This window comes from Macaca fascicularis, chromosome 5, assembly GCF_037993035.2.
Source record: "Macaca fascicularis isolate 582-1 chromosome 5, T2T-MFA8v1.1".
Lineage (NCBI taxonomy): Eukaryota > Metazoa > Chordata > Mammalia > Primates > Cercopithecidae > Macaca > Macaca fascicularis.
This window is the reverse complement of record NC_088379.1, coordinates 151,832,446-151,851,703: the sequence shown is the minus strand read 5'-3', so window position 1 is coordinate 151,851,703 and position 19,258 is coordinate 151,832,446. Positions and strand designations below refer to the sequence as shown.

General features: G+C 39.1%; 1 long non-coding RNA gene across 1 annotated transcript in view; it reads right to left on the bottom strand.

Moving 5' to 3' along the window:
- Positions 1–1,276: 1,276 nt before the first annotated feature.
- LOC135971016 (uncharacterized) overlaps positions 1,277–19,258 on the bottom strand; it is a 42,394-nt gene continuing 24,412 nt past the window's right edge. Inside the window, exons 5-6 of the long non-coding RNA XR_010587033.1 lie at positions 15,160–15,266; positions 1,277–1,606 (exon numbers count right to left, since the gene is read on the bottom strand). This is a non-coding gene — a long non-coding RNA (uncharacterized lncRNA). The remainder of the gene's footprint in view (positions 1,607–15,159; positions 15,267–19,258) is intronic.

Genomic DNA, 19,258 nt, shown 5'->3' with positions numbered 1-19,258 from the left:
GAGAAACAGATAAGTTAGCAGCAGTTTCTCTAAAAGTCTTAAATCAATAAATGGTGTTCAGCAGTGCTAATAAATCACCACTTCTCTACTAAGCCCCTGATTTAAATCAGTCAGAATTTCTCAGGATTTCAAACTTACCATGTTCTTGAGCAGGAAAGAAAGGAATGGGATATATCATCTTTGTTAGCATTAAATGGTAGGCATGCCTAAGGCAGATACAAAGAAGAGCAAAAAGAGGGTGATGATTAGGATTGGTTTTCTTTTGTGAAACATCAATCTGGCCGTGCATACTAGCCCTTAGCTCTTCCAGCTTGCCCTTGTCTAGAACTTCCCACACTTGATTACTTACTGCATTGCACTTGTTTAATTAGGTGTCTCCAGTACATAGCACAATGCCTGACCCATAAAAGAAACAAAAAGAAACAAGTGAATAAACAAATATAGGAATGAATCTCAAGGATGTTGTGACTGTGACAATAAAAAGAATTATTACATTCAGCATTTCAATGACACAATGTAAATTTGTAAAGTAAACCTGAGGTGGCCAATAAAAACAACTAACCTATAAAATTAGTAGCTTTGTACTAGAACAAGTATAGGTGATCTTTTTGCTGAACATTATTCTTATTGGTAATCCTTTGGATAGTATGTTCAAAATGGTTTTAAATATGTCTATGCCATGTTTGTCTTCATTATCGATGCAGCTGGAGTAGCATGCAGAATTAGAGAAACAATGCAAAGTAACTCCCTGCTAGAGTGAATATGCAACTCAGAGCCTTATTAGGGTCTTTTTCAGCCCAGTTGATGGTGTAATTCTCCTCAATCTGCAGGCCCAGACACTGGCCCACGCTGTGTAAACAATCCTTAAAGTTCATCTATAGAGCATAGCCTTGGTTTTCCTACTGATCTCACTTAAGATAAAAAACAAACTCAGTGCTAGAGAAATTTGTGTGCACACTTTCCTGAGTCATTCTAGCTCCATTTCATTAAAGGAGAACATGTTCTTTAACAGTTTTGTGTCAAGCACTCCTGTTGTGCCATCTGCCACCTGGTCTCAGAGATCAACCACCTGCACCGTAAAGATAACAATCATGTGTTCCCCATTGCGTAGAAACACACTCTTGCAACATGAGAGGAAGAATTACTAGAATTTGGAAGTGGCAGCATCAAACATAAGTAAGAAACCTGTATGTGGGCTGATATTTCTCAGCCAATGGGATTTCATAAGACAGAAAATTTCAAACATATTTTAAAAAGAAATAGTAGAACCAATGTATTAATATAACTGCAAACTTTTAATTGCAAAGTGAGATCATTTAACAAACATACACACACACCTTAATATTAACTCTCACCGTCATAAAAGGAAGGACATGTTAATGGAAAAAAAAAAAAAAAAAAGGAACAGCATAATTGCAGCAGTTCTTTAACTGGAAGTGTTCTTATTTTTCTTTTTTACTGGATTTGGCCCTGTGGTTGATGGCTTAGTCTTGGCTATTGCCTCTGGAAGCCTCCTGACTCTGGAAGCCTCCTGCCTGCCTCATCCTCTTCAGTAGCACGCTCAGAAGGCTTCTAGTGGAGATTGCACAGCTACTTCAGTTCAGTCCTGGGTGGGAAACAGTGGAAACATTTAGGTTTTTTCCTGCTTCTTGAAGTAACTGTTACAGGCTAGGTCCGGGTCAGTTCTGCCTGTGTGCAGGTATCAGTCGTTGTGACATAGGTTTTGCAAAAGAGAAAAGATATACTCACAAGGCTGACATGTGGTGGGGGAATCGGGGAGCATGGGAAAATAGCTCTCAAATATGCCTCCCCCAGGATAAGGCTTAGGGATCTTTATGGTTTAGGGAAGTGGGGTGATGTAAGGCATGAAAAAAGATGACTAGCAATGGAGAACAATGAGGTAACAGGTTCATTTTGGACAATCATAATTGGAGTTTATGGCAGTTCTTAGGACATACGTACAGAAAATGGTGGCATTAGGATGATCTGAGGACAAGGTTTCAGCCCTCGGATAACAAAAGGCCACCTCCTGGGCACTTGCACAGGCCACGCCGAAGGGTCAGTGGTCTCAACCGGTTTGACTGCACAGGAGCTGGCTTAAGTTCCTGAAAAACAACAGAAGCAACCATTACTATGGTGACCTATAAATGGTATCTATAAAGTAGCCAGGGAAAGTTAAGCCTTCAGCATTCAGTGGGGAGGCCTTTAGCTACCATGGCCTTCCATTTCATGGAAAAAGGAAAAAACATGACAAAAAACAAGTGACCAAAAGCAAGCAGGGCAGGCAGATCTGATCAAAATAGCCCTTTGGTTTCATAACCATTTTTTTTTTTTGAGACAGATTCTCGTTCTTGTCTCCCAGGCTGGAGTGCAATGCTCACTCTCAGCTCACTGCAACCTCCACCTCCCAAATTCAAGTGATTCTCCTGCCTCAGCCTCTTGAGTAGCTAGGATTACAGGTGTGCACTACCCCGCCTGGCTAATTTTATATTTTTAGTAGAGACAGGGTTTCACCATGTTGGCCAGGCTGGTCTCAAACTCCTGACCTCAGGTGATCCATTGGCCTTGGCCTCCCAAAGTGCTGGGGTTACAGGTGTGAGCCACCACACCCAGCCCATAACCAAATTAAAGTCTGTGTCTTAAGTAAACACTCAAAACCCACTTAGCCAATGCAAGACACCCTTTTGCTCCTTGTAAATCCACAGACAACAGCACCAAGAAAAGCCTTATGAAATATCAGGACATATGACAAACAGTGGAGAACTGAATTTTGCTCACCCACTAGCTAAATCTTTTCTTTGAAGAGGCTTCATTGTCATTCAAACTGGTCAATATCTCCCTTTGGTATACATATTCAAGAATAGCAAACAAAATGTTTATCTGTGGTGAGGTCGACCGTGCTTCTAAAGGAACATGGATGAATAGCAAACTAAATACAAATCAACCACTATATGACTTTAGCAAAAACAACACGCTCCCTCTAGGGAACCTTTTTTCTTTTTTTAAAACAATCTATCTGCTCAGACAAGGACTGGGTATAAGAGACATGATTATTAGTTAAACCATCTTAATGAAATGTACGGACCTATGTGCTCTTAGATAGATAATTCATGTGCAATTTTATTATCTCTCAATGTTTAATTAAGTATTTGCCTTTTGGCTAATCAACAGCAATTAATAAGAGACGCTTATGTTCATACAGCTTATAAGAAATATTGACATGGCCTCCACTGGAATTTTAGTGGTCTTCTCTGTGAAAGTGAGGGTAAGTAAGAGTGTGTGCCAGGCCAGAATGAGAAAGTCTATTAGTCAGCATCCTCTAGGGAAACAGAACGCACAGAATGAGTGAATGTGTGTGTGTGTGTGTGTGTGTGTGTGTGTGAGATACTGTGATTAATAGGAAATATAGATTTTGGTCTTCATCCTTGGTTCCTGACACAAAGTTCCTAAAACCATTGTCATTTCCTGAGCAATAGGGTTGCTAAGAGAATATTTTGTTCTAATAGTTCTAATATTTGGTCTTTGACCCTGGTTCCTGACACAGAGTTCCTAATCCCTTGGAATTTCCTGGGACACAGGAGTATCTTTTGTTCTAATTAGGTGACTCTTGATGGACTCTTGAATGGGTGTTGGTCACCAGAAAGACTAAACCATGATTATAAGCTTGGAACTTTTAGCCCTAACCCTCACCCTTATCCTCCAGGAAGGGGAGAAGGGCTGGAGATTGAGTTAATAATCTATCATGCCTTCATAATGAAGCCTTCATAAAACTCCCCAGCCTATGGGGTTTGAAGAGCTTTCTTCCAGGTTGCTGAACACCTGGAGGTTCCTAGAGGGTGGTGCACCCAGAGAGGGCATGGAGGCTTTGCACCCCTTCCCACATTCCTTGCCCTGTGCATCTCTTCCATCTGACTCTGCATGCTTTAGAATAAACTGGTAAACATAAGTGAAGTGTTTTTCTGGAGTTCTGTGAGCCATTGAAGCAAACGATCAAACCTGAGGTGGGGCCCTGTGAACCCCAACTTATACCCAGTTGATCAGAAGCTCCAGAGGACTGGATTTATGATCAGTATCTGAAGCTGGGGGAAGTTTTATGGGACTGAGCCCTTAACCTATGGGATCTATCTCTAATTCCAGGTCAATAGTATCAGAATTGACTTGAATTATAGGACACCTGGTTGATGTCTGCTGGATAATTACTTGTTGGGGGTATAAAAGCCCATGCATTTGGGTAACTAGAAGTGTGGTGTTGAGCAGATAGTAGGAGAAACCAGTTTGTCTTTTTTCCTATACTGTGTATCGTATATGCCTTCGACTGACAGGATGAGGTAGCCTGCTTTACTCAGCCTACTGATTTACAGTATATCACAAGGATACGTTCACCCCCAATATTTATTGCAGCATTATTCACAATAGCTAAGACATGGAATCAACCTAAGTCTCCATCGACAGAATAATGGATAAAGAAAATGTGGTATAGACAATGGAATACTATTCAGCCTCAAGAAACAATGAAATCCTGTCATTTGTGGCAATACAGATAAGCCTGGAGAACAATATGTTTGGTGAAATGTCAAGCATGGTAAGATGAATGCCGCTTATTCTCACTCAAATGTCGGAGCTAAAAAGCAATCTGAGTTCATGGAAGTAGAGAGTAGAATTGTGAGTATTAGAGGCTCGAAGGATAGTGGGCGGGGAGGATGGGAAGAGGTTGGCCAACAGGTACAAAATTACAGCTAGATAGGAGGAGTGAGTTCTGGGGTTCTGCAGCACTGGGAGGTGAATATGGTTAACTGAAATTTATTACATGTTTTCAAAAAGCTAAAAGAGGATTTTGAATGTTCACAATGCAAATGATAACGGTTTGAGGTGACAGATATACGAATCTCCCTAATTTGAACCATGACATATTGTATACACCTATCAAAATATCACTCTTTATCCCATAAATATGTACAATTATTGCGTGTCATCTAAAACTAAAAGGAAAAAAATCAAATTCCCAAAAATAAAAAAATAAATAAGAGCTTACATTTAAAACATCATATTGTACATATACCATATACATAAATATATATAAATATATACAATTATATATAAATATATACAATTACTTGTCGATTAAAACAAAATAAAAACTTTGCAAGCATGGAACCAAAAATAAACAAATAAAATAAAAACCTGTATTATCTTGTTTAAAAAGACCTATTGATTTAAATGTTAATCTTATCTAAAAAACGCCTTCACAGCAATATCTAGACTGGTATTGGATCAAATATCTGGATGCCATGACCTAGCCAAGTTGACACATAAAATTAATCATCACAACCTGAGAGGAAAAATATGAGAATATTAATTTTAAAATAGAAGGCTTAAAACAGATGAATATTATAAGAAGGTACATATAGTAAATATTTTATAGATTAAAGTCCCCTTTTAAAGTTCCATACTTTTCTACACAGAACTAGAAGAAATTTGACTGGATTGAAAGAAATTTAGAATAATCTGTATCTTAAGAATGTCATCTTAAGGTATGTTTTGTGCAACATGGATATGGACTTGTGGCACCTAAAACACACACACGAAGTGTACTTTGTCACCCTGTGAAACATAAAACTGCAAGATAAACGAAGGAGCCCGTATTAAAATTATAAAGAACCCAGGATGTCATTTGTTTCATAACTTGTCATAAAATAGATAATGATTTTTTGATCCTCAGCTTGGTGCCACCGTTTCATGCCAGCAAAGTGACTATTTTTACAGTCTCAGACTCTGCAAAATTTTAGAAACATAAGAAGAGGAGAATCACAAATGACAAATAATTACCAAAGTACTTTGAACATTTGGAAACTGGTAAATGCTTTGGGCATGTGAGAGGAAACTTTGACTAACTCTCTGCTGTAAATTTATTTCGCTTTAGTTCGAACCATCTGATGCTTTATTAAAAAACAACTTGGAACAAAGAAATTCTTAAACTACAGTTCATAGCAAATCATAGTTTGGGGGAAGAGGGAAAAGCCAGACCCCATGCAGAATTTAACCAGAGTAGCTTTGATTTAGACATGAAGCTTATCAGAATTCACTTAAAGAGATGATTCTACTATCAAAGAAAGTTTAAACATCACTGTTGATGCCATTTCTTCATTTAAAGATGTTAAAATTATTTCGATGTTCATAAAGTGAGCAGAGAAGTGATGCTGAGTTACAGCCCTGGCCATCCTACTAAGAGCCTCTGCTCTGGGCAGATCAATTTGGAAAAAAGCCCTCCCTCTGCATGGTGGCATCCCACTGGCTTGGCCAGCAAAAGATGCCTTTGTGTGACAAAATAAGTCACTCTTTTCTCTAGAAATTGTAGCCCTTGCTAGCGCACAAGACAGACAAGTAAAAACAAGCTAGATCTCAGCCCCCATTACATCTCTTCCACTTAGGAGCCTTTGTGCAAAGTCAGAAACACACAGTGGATCTTTCACCCTACGTTGATGTACCCCAGGGTCCTAAATAAGGCACTTAATATGACCATATCTGCTTAGTAAAATTAAATCTAGTCATTTTCTCTCTTTCCACTAATGGAGCTGATACTGAGTTATATAACACTATCCTAATAGATTGGCTTACAGAAATTTTTTTTTTTTTATTATACTTTAAGTTGTAGGGTATATGTGCATAACGTGCAGGTTTGTTACATATGTATACTTGTGCCATGTTGGTGTGCTGCACCCATCAACTCGTCAGCACCCATCAACTCGTCATTTACATCAGGTATAACTCCCAATGCAATCCCTCCCCCCTCCCCCCTCCCCATGATAGGCCCCGGTGTGTGATGTTCCCCTTCCTGAGTCCAAGTGATCTCATTGTTCAGTTCCCACCTATGAGTGAGAACATGCAGTGTTTGGTTTTCTGTTCTTGTGATAGTTTGCTAAGAATGATGGTTTCCAGCTGCATCCATGTCCCTACAAAGGACACAAACTCATCCTTTTTTATGGCTGCATAGTATTCCATGGTGTATATGTGCCACATTTTCTTAATCCAATCTGTCACTGATGGACATTTGGGTTGATTCCAAGTCTTTGCTATTGTGAATAGTGCCGCAATAAACATACGTGTGCATGTGTCTTTATAGCAGCATAATTTATAATCCTTTGGGTATATACCCAGTAATGGGATGGCTGGGTCATATGGTACATCAAGTTCTAGATCCTTGAGGAATCGCCATACTGTTTTCCATAATGGTTGAACTAGTTTACAATCCCACCAACAGTGTAAAAGTGTTCCTATTTCTCCACATCCTCTCCAGCACCTGTTGTTTCCTGACTTTTTAATGATCGCCATTCTAACTGGTGTGAGATGGTATCTCATTGTGGTTTTGATTTGCATTTCTCTGATGGCCAGTGATGATGAGCATTTTTTCATGTGTCTGTTGGCTGTATGAATGTCTTCTTTTGAGAACTAAAGAGCTTCTGCACAGCAAAAGAAACTACCATCAGAGTGAACAGGCAACCTACAGAATGGGAGAAAATTTTTGCAATCTACTCATCTGACGAAGGGCTAATATCCAGAACCTACAAAGAACTCAAACAAATTTACAAGAAAAAAACAAACAACCCCATCAAAAAGTGGGCAAAGGATATGAACAGACATTTCTCAAAAGAAGGCTTACAGAAATTTTTAAACAAAGAGAACTTCAACTCTCAACAACACACAGAAATAGATTGTTTGGGGAATAACCTATTTTCTCCTCTTATATTCTGCCCACCTTTCCTAGAATCTGTACCTAAAACAGAGAAAAAGGAGACCGATACTCTTGTAGACAACATCAGAAGATTCTTCTTTGTAGGAAGAATGGGGCTGATTTTTTTCAGATATTCTTCTGTAAGGCCAGACATTTTGAAGGAGTCTCTTTCTCCTCCTCAGCCCCTCTACACATTCCTCGACAATTAGAAAATCCCTCCTTGTCTTTGCTGGCAGGGGAAACAAGTGGAGTATAAAATGACTGATAACTCAGGGTAGAGGCTGGGTCACAATAGCAGGCAGTCACTTGGACTGGCAGGAGAAAAGTGGTTTTAAAGACCAATGGGTTAGGACCATGTAGGATTGGGACAGCAGAGCTAGGAAAAAGAGAGTCCAGAGAAGGGCCCAGCAGTGGCCACAGGGGGCTCTCTAACATCCCAGGGATGAGGCCGTGAGCCTGGAAAAGGCAGTGGGGATAAGTTAACAAACGAAGGAAAATACTCTTGAAGTCTCTTTGCCCTTTGGCATTTGTATATATTGGTGTGAACTGAATGACAACACTGCAGAGGGAACTGATTACTCTTCACGAGTGTGTGTGCATGTGCATGTGCATGTGCATGCATGTGCGCACAAATGGGAAGGAAGATGTGTCACCCTTCCTCTCTTCTGCTTAAATATACTCTGTTGTCTGTAGTTGTTCAGTGCAGAAAATAGACAAATGGAATAATGTAAGGGAACAACTCATGGGTAAGACCATTTTTATTTTCAGTTCCAACTATGTCTTTTGTGATAAGGAGAATAGTACCTAAGTTTCAGATAATAAAGCTTCAGCACAGTCTGGGAGAGAATGGTGAGCCATTATATTCCAGAGAAATTTTTCTACTAGTTCCTGATTTACTTGAGTTCTTTGAGATTTTAGAACATGATGAAAGCTTTTGATCTGCACCAGATAAATATGTTAGTGTTAATACTCAGTTACATTGGGGCTGATTAGTCATTTTGTGGGTTTCCTACATCCTTTGCTTTCTCTTCTTTTCTGATTTTTGGCCATTTTACTGCTCATTAGCAACTTTACAAGAAATAAAAGAGGAAATAAAAGAAGATAAAACTCAAATCAATTATGTCATATTATTTCTCTCTGATTTACTATGATTTAGCTTGGGGGAAAGTTGGACATATTGGCTGAAAAAGCAGTTTGGGGCTTATTTGTGAATTTCAATGATCTATCTTGTCTCTGAAAAGGAGATAAGATATTATCCTTTTTGTAGTGTTTTGGAGAGAGCCCTGCCTTTGCAAGACTAAGCTGGCCTGCATTCTTCTGCTTCTTGTTATTTCTGGACAATTATTTTATCTGTATTAGTCTGTTTTCATGCTGATGATAAAGACATACTCGAGACTGGAAAGAAAAAGAGGCTTAATTGGACTTACAGTTCCACATGACTGGGGAGACCACAGAATCATGGTGGGAGGTGAAAGGCACTTCTTATATGGCAGTGGCAAGAGAAAATGAGGAAGATGCAAAAGCAGAAATCCCTGCTAAAACCATCAGATCTCATGAGACTTATACACTACCATGAGAACAGTATGGAGAAAACTGCCTCCATGATTCAAATTATCTCCCACTGGGTGTCTCCCATTGGGTCCCTCTCACAACACATGGGAATTATGGGAGTACAATTTAAGGTGAGATTTGGGTGGAAACACAAAGCCAAACCATATTATTCCACCCCTGGCTCCTCCAAATCTCATGTCTTCACATTTCAAAACCAATCATGCCTTCCCAACAGTCCCCCAAAGTCTTAACTCATTTAAGCATAAAGTCCACAGTTCAAAGTCTCATCTGGGGCAAGGCAAGTCGCTTCTGCCTATGAGCCTGTAAAATCAAAAGCAAGCTAGTGACTTCCTAGATACAATGGAGGTACAGGTATTGGGTAAATACAGCTGTTCCAAATAGGAAAAATTGGCCAAAACAAAGGGGTTATAGGGCCCCTGCAAGTCCAAAATCCAGTGGGGAAGTCAAATTTCAAAGCTCCAAAATGATCTGTTTTGATTCCTGGTCTCACATCCAGGTCATGGTGATGTAAAAATGTGTTCCCATGGTCTTGGGCAGCTCCACCCCTGTGACTTTGCAGGGTACAATCTCTCTCCCAGCTGCTTTCACAGGCTGGTGTTGAGTGTCTGCAGCTTTTCCAGGTGCACAGTTCAAGTTGTAGGTGGATCTCCCATTCTGGAGTCTGGAGGATGGTGGCCATCTTCCTACAGCCCCACTAAGTGGTGCCCCAGTAGGGACTCTGTGTTGGGGTTCCAACCCCCCATTTCCCTTCTGCAGTGCCCTAGCAGAGGTTCTCCATGAGAGCTGCACCCCTGCAGCAAACTTCTGCCTGGGCATCCAGGTGTTTCCATACATCTTCTGAAATCTAGGCAGAGGTTCCCAAACCTCAATTCTTGACTTCTGTGCCCCTGCAGGTTCAACTTTATGTGGAAGCTGCTAAGGCTTGGGGCTTGCATCATCTGAAGCCATGGCCCAAGTTCTGCATTGGCCCCTCTTAGCCGTGGCTGGAGTGACTGGGATGCCAGGAACCTAGCTGCTAGGCTGCACACAGCTTGGGGACCCAAGGTCCAGCTCACAAAACCACTTTTTCCTTCTAGGCCCCTGGGCCTGTGATGGAAGGGGCTGCTATGAAGACCACTGACATACCCTGGAGACATTTTCCCCATTGTCTTGGGGATTAACATTTGGCTCCTCATTGCTTATGCAAATTTCTGTAGTTGGCTTGAATTTCTCCTCAGAAAATGAGATTTTATTTTCTATTGCTTTGTCAGGCTACAAATTTCTCAAACTTTTACGCTGTTTCCCTTGTAAAACTGAATGCATTTAACAGCACCCAATCCACTTCTTGAATGCTTTGCTGCTTAGAAGTTTCTTCTGCCAGATACTCTAAATTATCTCTCTCAAGTTCAAAGTTCTACAGATCTCCAGGGCAGGGGCAAAATGCTGCCAGTATCTTTGCTAAAACATAAAAAGAGTCACCTTTTCTCTAGTTCCCAACAAGTTTCTCATCTCCATCTGAGACTACCTTGGCCTGGACCTTATTGTCCATATAACTATCAGCATTTTGGGCAAAGCCACTAAACTAGTCTCTAGGAAGTTACAAACTTTCCCACATTTTCCTATCTTCTGAACCACCCTCCAAACTGCTCCAACCTCTGCCTGTTACCCAGTTCCAAAGTTGCTTCCATATTTTTGGGTATCTTCTCAGCAACACCCCACTCTACTGGTACCAATTTACTGTATTAGTCTGTTTTTATGCTGCTGATAAAGACATACCCAAGACTGGGAAGAAAAAGAGTTTTAATTGGACTTACAGTTGAACATAGCTGGGGAGGCCTCAGAATCATGGCAGGAGGTGAAAGGCACTTCTTATATGGCGGCGGCTAGAGAAAATGAGGAATATGCAAAAGTGGAAACCCTTCGTCAGACCATCAGGTCTGATGAGACTTATTCACGACCATGAGAACAGTATGGGGAAACTGCCCCATGATTCAAATTATTTCCAACTGGGTCCCTCCAACAACACGTGGGAATTATGGGAGTACAATTCAAGATGAGATTTGAGTGGGGATACAGCCAAACAATATCATCATCTTTTTGTACCTTGATTTCCTCTATTATAATTTGGACTAGATGTTCTCCATTTGCCTAGAAAGTTTTCCTGGTACTATTGAGCCACTGACAATTATGGAAATTCATTTGCAAATAGGATTTCTGACACCTGTCTAGCCTCCTTGTGGCCTTTAGTCATCATTTTATAAGGAAGCTGGTTGGAAGGTAAATACAGTTTTTGGTCATAAAACGGAGCCAGAAATCTGACTTGCTCTCAATAATCCCATGCTCCCTCACACGATCCACCTTTCCTTACAGAACTCCAGTCAGTTGCTCTTCTCATGCTTCACTCTCCTTAGTTTTTAAGTGATAATCAGAAGTGGCCTTTTCTTCCATCCTCATTACTGGAAGTGTAATTTCATTGTGAATAACTCCTAATACCCACAGTTCAGGGACCTGGCTATCACATCCAACCCCTCTCTAGACTTTAGGATATGCAGTGCTAACTTTTATTCTAACACAACTCAAACATTTGTTCTGATATGACTCTAACTTATTGTAACATCACTCAAATATGCTATTTCTACCTAACACCTTATAATAATATTTTTCCAAATTGTCCTGTTGCTATGTGGAGTCTATAAGAAGAGAATGCAATTTTGTTCTGTTTTCATTATTTTCAGCAGAGAGCTGGAACTCACTTTGACTTTATCCTAAATTCACAGGTGGTAAGATGCGTGTTTCTTTATATATAACCAGTGCTTATAACCAACTGTATGAATGAAGTGATAAGACAAAGAAACTTTTAAAGTAAACCCTTAATGTAGTATATTTATATACTCTTAAATATCAAATATTTACTTGTTATATAATACAAACTAGAGTGATTTTGTTGAAATGTAAATCATATGCAATATAGTTTATTCTCTCCTAGGAAAAGTATTCATGATGGATACTTGTCTTTATTCCCTATCAATTGTTCATTTTATAACATTTTGTTATCATTTTTTCACTTCTTATATTTTTAAATAATTATTAAAAATGTTAACCTGTGCTATTGCTAATAATAACTATCAGTGACTAAATTCTGGTTCTCTGAGGGGAAACTTTCCTTGTTATGTCTCAAACTAGATCCTTTTTCTTCACCTTTTTTTCGCATTCTGTTTCAGTGTATCTACCATAAACCCTTTGTTTTCATTTTCTTTCTGAAAAGGTAAGTTTCTAAAGCTTTCAAACACATAACTCATATATGTGTCTTGAGAAATAGTTAGATACAATGAAGGAAGTTTGATATCTTTGTAATGATAATTTAATGGCTATACTACTTGATGTTAGGACATTTCTCAAAGTAAAATAGTCAGAATAAGATTATAATATGTGCAGTCATTAAGAATATTTGATTGGCGTCATATGAATCATATATTAAAATGTGTTCTGACTTTAATGCATTAGCTTAAACAATTCTCTATAGAATAAATAATATCTTGACCTAGATTTTGATTATCTTTCATTCAATCCAAAGAAGACCTTCAAACTCACTTGCCCGAGGCACTTGTAAGCTCTAGGTTTTTCATGCTCATGAAAGAAAGATAAGAGTTACTGTTGAGAAGTGAGAAATCCTGCAGTTAAAAACTCAGTGAGGGTTATCAGTTTGTATCCTTTAAGTAAATCAATCCTGCCTTTGTAGAACCTTAATTTATTATTATCAACTTATTTGCCTCTTCAGCTATAATCCATAATACTAAACTGATTGTCATGTGTTGGCATTACTATGACTAAAGTGTAAGAGACAGTGCTGTGCTCTCAATGTTTCTGTTCCTTCAAAATTCACATGTTGAAATAGTGACTCCAAAAATGATGGGATTAGAAAGTGTGAACTTTGGGAGATGATTAGGTCACAAGGGCAACACCCTCATGAGTGGGATTAGTGCCCTTATAAAAGAGGCCTCAGAGAGACTTTTGTCCCTTCTACCACATGAGGACATGGCAAGAAGGTGTCATCTATGAAACAGAAAAGTGGACCTTCAGCAGATAACAAATCTGCCAGCACCTTGACCCTGGGCTTTTCAGCCTCCAGAACTATGAGAAATAATTTTTTGTTATTTATAAGCCACCATTTTGTGGTATTTTGTTATAGCAGCCTGATTAGACTGAAACAGAGGATAAAGTTTAAGTGTATTCCATCAACTAATTTTATTTTGGAAGCAATAATTTCTAACTAGTAAATTGAAATTGTTGTTTAAACAGGTATTACTAATGACTGAAACCCTGGAAGGTAAAAGATTACTTAAAACCAGTAAAGGGTGAAGGTCAGCCAATAGAGTAGGTTTCTTGGGGCTAGATCAATGGGTTAAGTAGAATGAAGAGGCAGTGGTGAGGGGGCTGTGGGAATGTATGTCCCATGTGGGAGCTGGCCAAAAAAAGAGCTGCAGTGGAACTTGATTTTACTACATCTCCATCACCCCCGCTATTAAATATTTATTTTATATTTTACATATGCTGTTGAACATAGTGATAATAGCCTACTGATTTAAATGTTGGCAAAGCAAAATTCTCTATTTTCATTGTCAGAAGAAAGTTTCTATGTTGATTTCATTGTTTTAATTATATAGCACATTAACACTTCCTCCTTCAATGATTTTCATCCCATTCCTGTTTTTAACTACAACCAGTATTCCAACTACTTCCAAATATATATAACTCATACTGAGTTCCAGACCTGTTTATTCAATGGCTTCCTTGACATTTCCCCCCTGAATATCAAATTGACATCTGAAATTGAACATGTCAAAATAGCACCCTGATTTTGTCCTCTCTCTGTTTCACCTGAGTCACTTAGCTTTACCTTTCTTGAGTTCTCCATTTCAGTAAAGGCATCACTGTAGTTCCAGTTGCTGAATCCACATAGCTAGCATTTGGTGAACTCTGTATTCAAACTTTTTCCTGACTCTTCTTCTTTTTCACCACACTCCATTGCTACTACCTTAATCCAAGCCAGTCTCTCCACTACCAACTCTCTTACCTAGACAAATGAATGCAGCTGCCTGCTGAGAAGTCTCTCAGTTCACATTGTCTCCTTATAGTCCACCCTTCACAAGTAGCTAGGGATCTTTTAAACACGTCAAAAAGATGCTATCACTCTCCTCTTACATATCTCCAGTGACTTTCTAACACACTTAATATAAAATCCAGTTTCCTTAGTATGGCCTAAGGTTCTATGTAGTTACCCCTGTACTTCACCTTCTCTCCCACTGGATCACTCTACCTACAAACAAATGTGTATTCTTGGCTCCTGGACCATTTGTTTGTTTTCTGTGTTCTGTAGCAAATGAGTAGAAACTTAACAACTTACAACCACTTATCTATTATCTCATCATTTCTGTATAATATATAGCTTAGCTGGGTGCTCTGCATAGTGTCTCATAGGGCTGCAAACAAGGGGTTGGTCAGGACTGGGTTCTCATGTGAAGGTTCAACTAGGGAAGTGTTGCTTCCCACTGGTGTGCTTTTGGAAGCACTCAGTTTCTTGTGGCTGTAGGAGTCGTGGAAGCTTGCTTTTTCAAAGCCAACAGCAGAGGGAGAGAGAGACTAGAGTAAGTCTGATAGCAAGATGGATCATCACATAAAATAATTACAGGAGTGATATCCATCATTTTTGTTATGTTATATAGATTGGCTAGAGTAAGTCACAGACATCAACTACAATCAATGGGATGAGATCTTCTAAAGATGTGAACACTGGAATGAGGGAATCATGGAAAGGTACCACAGCCAATGCACCAATTCTACTCCCACCTCCAGAGGTTTGCCTGTCCTATCCCACCTACCTGTGATGCTCTCCCAACAGATCTGTACCTGACTTCTCCATTCCATCATTCATTCAGGTTCCAGCTCAAATATCATTTCACATGGTGGCCTTCTCTAACTACCCAATCTAAAGAGACATCCCCAAACACACATATGAGTGTGCACATGCATGCATACACACATACATCACTCTAATTGTGTTACCTTGTTTTATTTGATTCATAGCCTTGAAACCATCTTTTTTACTTATTTACTGTTGATCTCCCATTCCTCTCAATAGAGTTTGATGTTCAAAAGGCCCATTAAATGGAGTGATTTTTTTAGTACTATATTTAAACAGGTAGAAGTGGCACATAATAACATAACTAAGATTGTTGGATAAATTTAAAGGAATATTGGAATAAATTGCTTATGCCTTACAATTTTATTTGGGATAAAGAACTGAATTATGAGATTCCTATCTGAAAATCGAAAAATAAAATTGATCAAAACCTTGTTCTGAAAATCAGTTTGCTAATGTGACTAGCAATGTGTAAAAATCAGTACTTGGAAGACTAAAGTCTGAATTAGAATTCATAATTATTTATACCTTCTTATTGTAAAAGGTTTACAAAGAAAAAGCATAGGACTTATAAAATTTTTATTCTTCAATGATAATTATATTCCTAAATTTATAATACATATTTATATGAGGATCAGAGTCTTCACATATTTATACTAGTTTGTCATTTTGTAAATTTTGCAGATTCAAGTCACAAAATTTCAACTTTGTTTAAATAACACATGTCTTTTCAAGCTGGAAAAATAAACAAATTAAATGACTGTAATACTCGTTACAACAAATACTGAAGTAGGCTATTCGGTGGAGTTTTATGGGATTTTTGGATGGGAATTTCGTAACTCAGTTCTTTATCCCAGTATTGGGTAGAAACACTAGCTCGGTGTCTAGCTTACAGCTTTGCTGATGCAACGACAAATATTTACTAGTTCACCAAGAAGCAATTAGGAAGTAGAAACTGATTTACAATGGTCAACATTCTAAAGACTAGTGTTTACATACTAGATTGCCAGTTTATGTTCAAATCTGTATTCGACAAGGCAACAAATCCTAATCCCTTAATTCAAGACAGAACTTCCTTTCTCAATGTTTAAAGCAAACTGTCAGTCAGAAAGTCTACTGGCAAGCACAGAATTAGAAAGGAGTCAGATATCCTTAAAAGACATGTCTTCCGTGCTTTGGCCACCTATAGGATTGCATTACTCTAGTGATGTCTCTGGCTACATGACTAGAATTGGCCTTTGGAGTCAGCCCTAGCGTCTCTGGACACTGCTGGAGGGCACTTGGTCTTTCTCACACTCTGCCGTCTGCTGTTTTTAGCAATCATGACATTATCTCTTCTAGGCAACTTATATTGCAGTGGAATCTATTACAGGCACAAGTTTCTAAAAATACGTCTAGGTCTTTATAGCTACAAGTCCTCAGTCTCAGGGGCAACGCTTTTACAAGCTGTTTCATACAATGGGCTATTTTTATAGATGCTTGGTCTTGCTTATAATAGTTGATTTTTACAGCTCTCAGTTTCATTTAAAAACCTCTTCCTTTCCCCTTCTCAAGCCCTTCTGTACCCTTTTTGGTACCTGTAGCTTCTGTGAACCGACTATATGTGTGGCTTTTTACTTATGAAATAATCATATGCTTAGCTAGTTTTGGTGGCACTAATAGGGAAAATAGTTTCATTACAAATTCTATCAATATTTTAGGAGAATAAGCTATTGGAAAACATCTGCAATTTTCTATCACAATTTTCAACTTATTCTCTCTGAAACAGAAAGTAATGAAGGGAAAAACGGAAACACTGAAATAAACATTTTGGGTGTGAACTTTCTTGAAAGTATTTTATTCTCCCTGCATTGTGTTGCTGAAGCAGTACACAGATGTGGCCTTCTGGAATCTATGTGTTTAGCGATTTGTGTGATGAGCTGTATGTATTAAGAACGCTGACAATGGCAGTTTAATCTTCAACGATACTGCTCTCTCTGTCTCATCTCTCATTCTGCATATTTAAAAAAAAGGAGAGGTGATTTGGAGAATTTTCGAGGCTTATTATGTATTTCAAGTGAGACACTCATTGTTTTGTCTTCTGATAGGAAACCACTAGTAATCATCAACTGAGCAAGATTCTGCTTAAACAAAACTATGCCATCTACTATGAATACTGTGCAAAATTAAGTGGATAAAGTAAGTCCATTTTATCTGTGGTAAGCTCTTACTTGGTTAAAACAGCCTGGTCAGATGTGCTTCTGCACGTCTAAAGGTCTGTTCTTTTCACAGAACCTCCCACCATTTCAAAAGCAGTTTCTAGATGAACTATAAAATACTGTTATTCCACTTGTTGGGACTGGCAAAGAGCCAACTTGAGCACTGAGAGAAGCACATCAGGAGTTTTGGAAGGCAGGAAGGGGAGGCTGAACAGGGTGCTGAGACCATGCTGTTCTTTCTGGAGGGAGGAAGTAAGTGAGTGAAAGATACACTGATGAAGGGCAAGTGCAAAGATTAGATCTGCACATTAACGATGTGAAAGCTGTGGGGCAGTTAAGCAGATGCGATTAGAAGTGTCAATAATGCATACAACTCGCTAATCAAATTGATTGCAATTGTCAGGAGGTGGTAGCCAGTCAGATGATATGGGTTATTAACGATATGATCTGGAAGAGTCGCCAAGAGACCACTCACCTTCAGAGGACTCATTCCCATCTGTGGGACCTCACTGCTCAAAGTCGGTAGCAAGTGGTGATCAGTAGCAAGGACTTTGGAGTCAGAACACCTGAATAAATCCCAGCTCTGTCATTTATCATCTGGGAAAACCGAAACAATACAGCAGAACTGGGTACATGCTGCATGGCAGGTAGCTTCCCAAAGCAGAGACAGGGCTACTCCTGCTCAGACCTAAAACAAAGTACTCAAACTGTACAGGCAGCTGGCAGATTGGTGCTGGCTTCGGATGCCTTCCAGAGACATGCATTCAATGCAGGTAGTAACAGCACTTCTCCCCCAAAAGTCTGTCAAATCACCCATTCAGAAGAGGCAGAGTATTAATCAGGTTCTTATTTGCAAAGAGCAGAAACCAACTCTGGCTACTATAAGCAGATATAATTTCATTAGAATCATATTGGGTCTTTCACAGAATATTCACAGCTGGAGAACAAACTTGAAGCCTACAACGATGTCATGCCTCATAGCTGCCTCATAGCTGGTCCTGTGAACACTCTGGTGTTCTGGGAACTCATACTTCACCTTGGACTTCCAACTCCATTACTCCTGGCCCTTAGCTCTATACAGTGCTACCTCTGAAAACTGGGTCTGGGGACTACCACTGCTCTGAGCCTTGCCAATTCTGCATAATCGTTATGTCTTTGCATGACTCCTTTCTGGTTCAGACGCTGGGGCAAACGCACCTAATTGACTGAAACTGGCAATGTATCCATGACCTCAATGCAACAAAGTCTGGGAAAGTACCTTTTGGCATATTGAGCTTCTGTAAAGGAAAGTGGACTCTTCATGGGGTACGAGATTTCCCAAATATAGGTAGAAGGTACAGATGCTGCATAACCAAAAAGAATGCCAAATTCCCACTATGATCTACCCCTCTGGCTGCCCAACATCAACATACACCATAATTCTCTTGTTTAAATATTCTTTCCCAAACCAAAACCATGACCATTCCATTCTCAAAAGGGGTCAACTAAAAAATCTCATTTGTTACTGAAGTCGTATCCACATGCATGATTGCTCAGTACTGTCCATTCTTTCTGAAGTTCTGGTATGATCTCAGCTCAATATTCTGGATAGGTGGTGCAAGTTTTTTTCTACAACTTGTCATGCATCTTAAGTATGCAGCAATCTTCCTTCTCCACTATATGTTTTCTTTCTTTCTTTCTTTCTTTCTTTCTTTCTTTCTTTCTTTCTTTCTTTCTTTCTTTCTTTCTTTCTTTCTTTCTCTCTCTCTCTTTTTCTTTCTTTCTTAATTTCTTTCTTTCTCTTTCTTTCTTTCTCTCCTTCCTTCCTTCCTTCCTTCCTTCCTTCCTTCCTTCCTTCCTTCCTTCCTTCCTTCCTTCCTT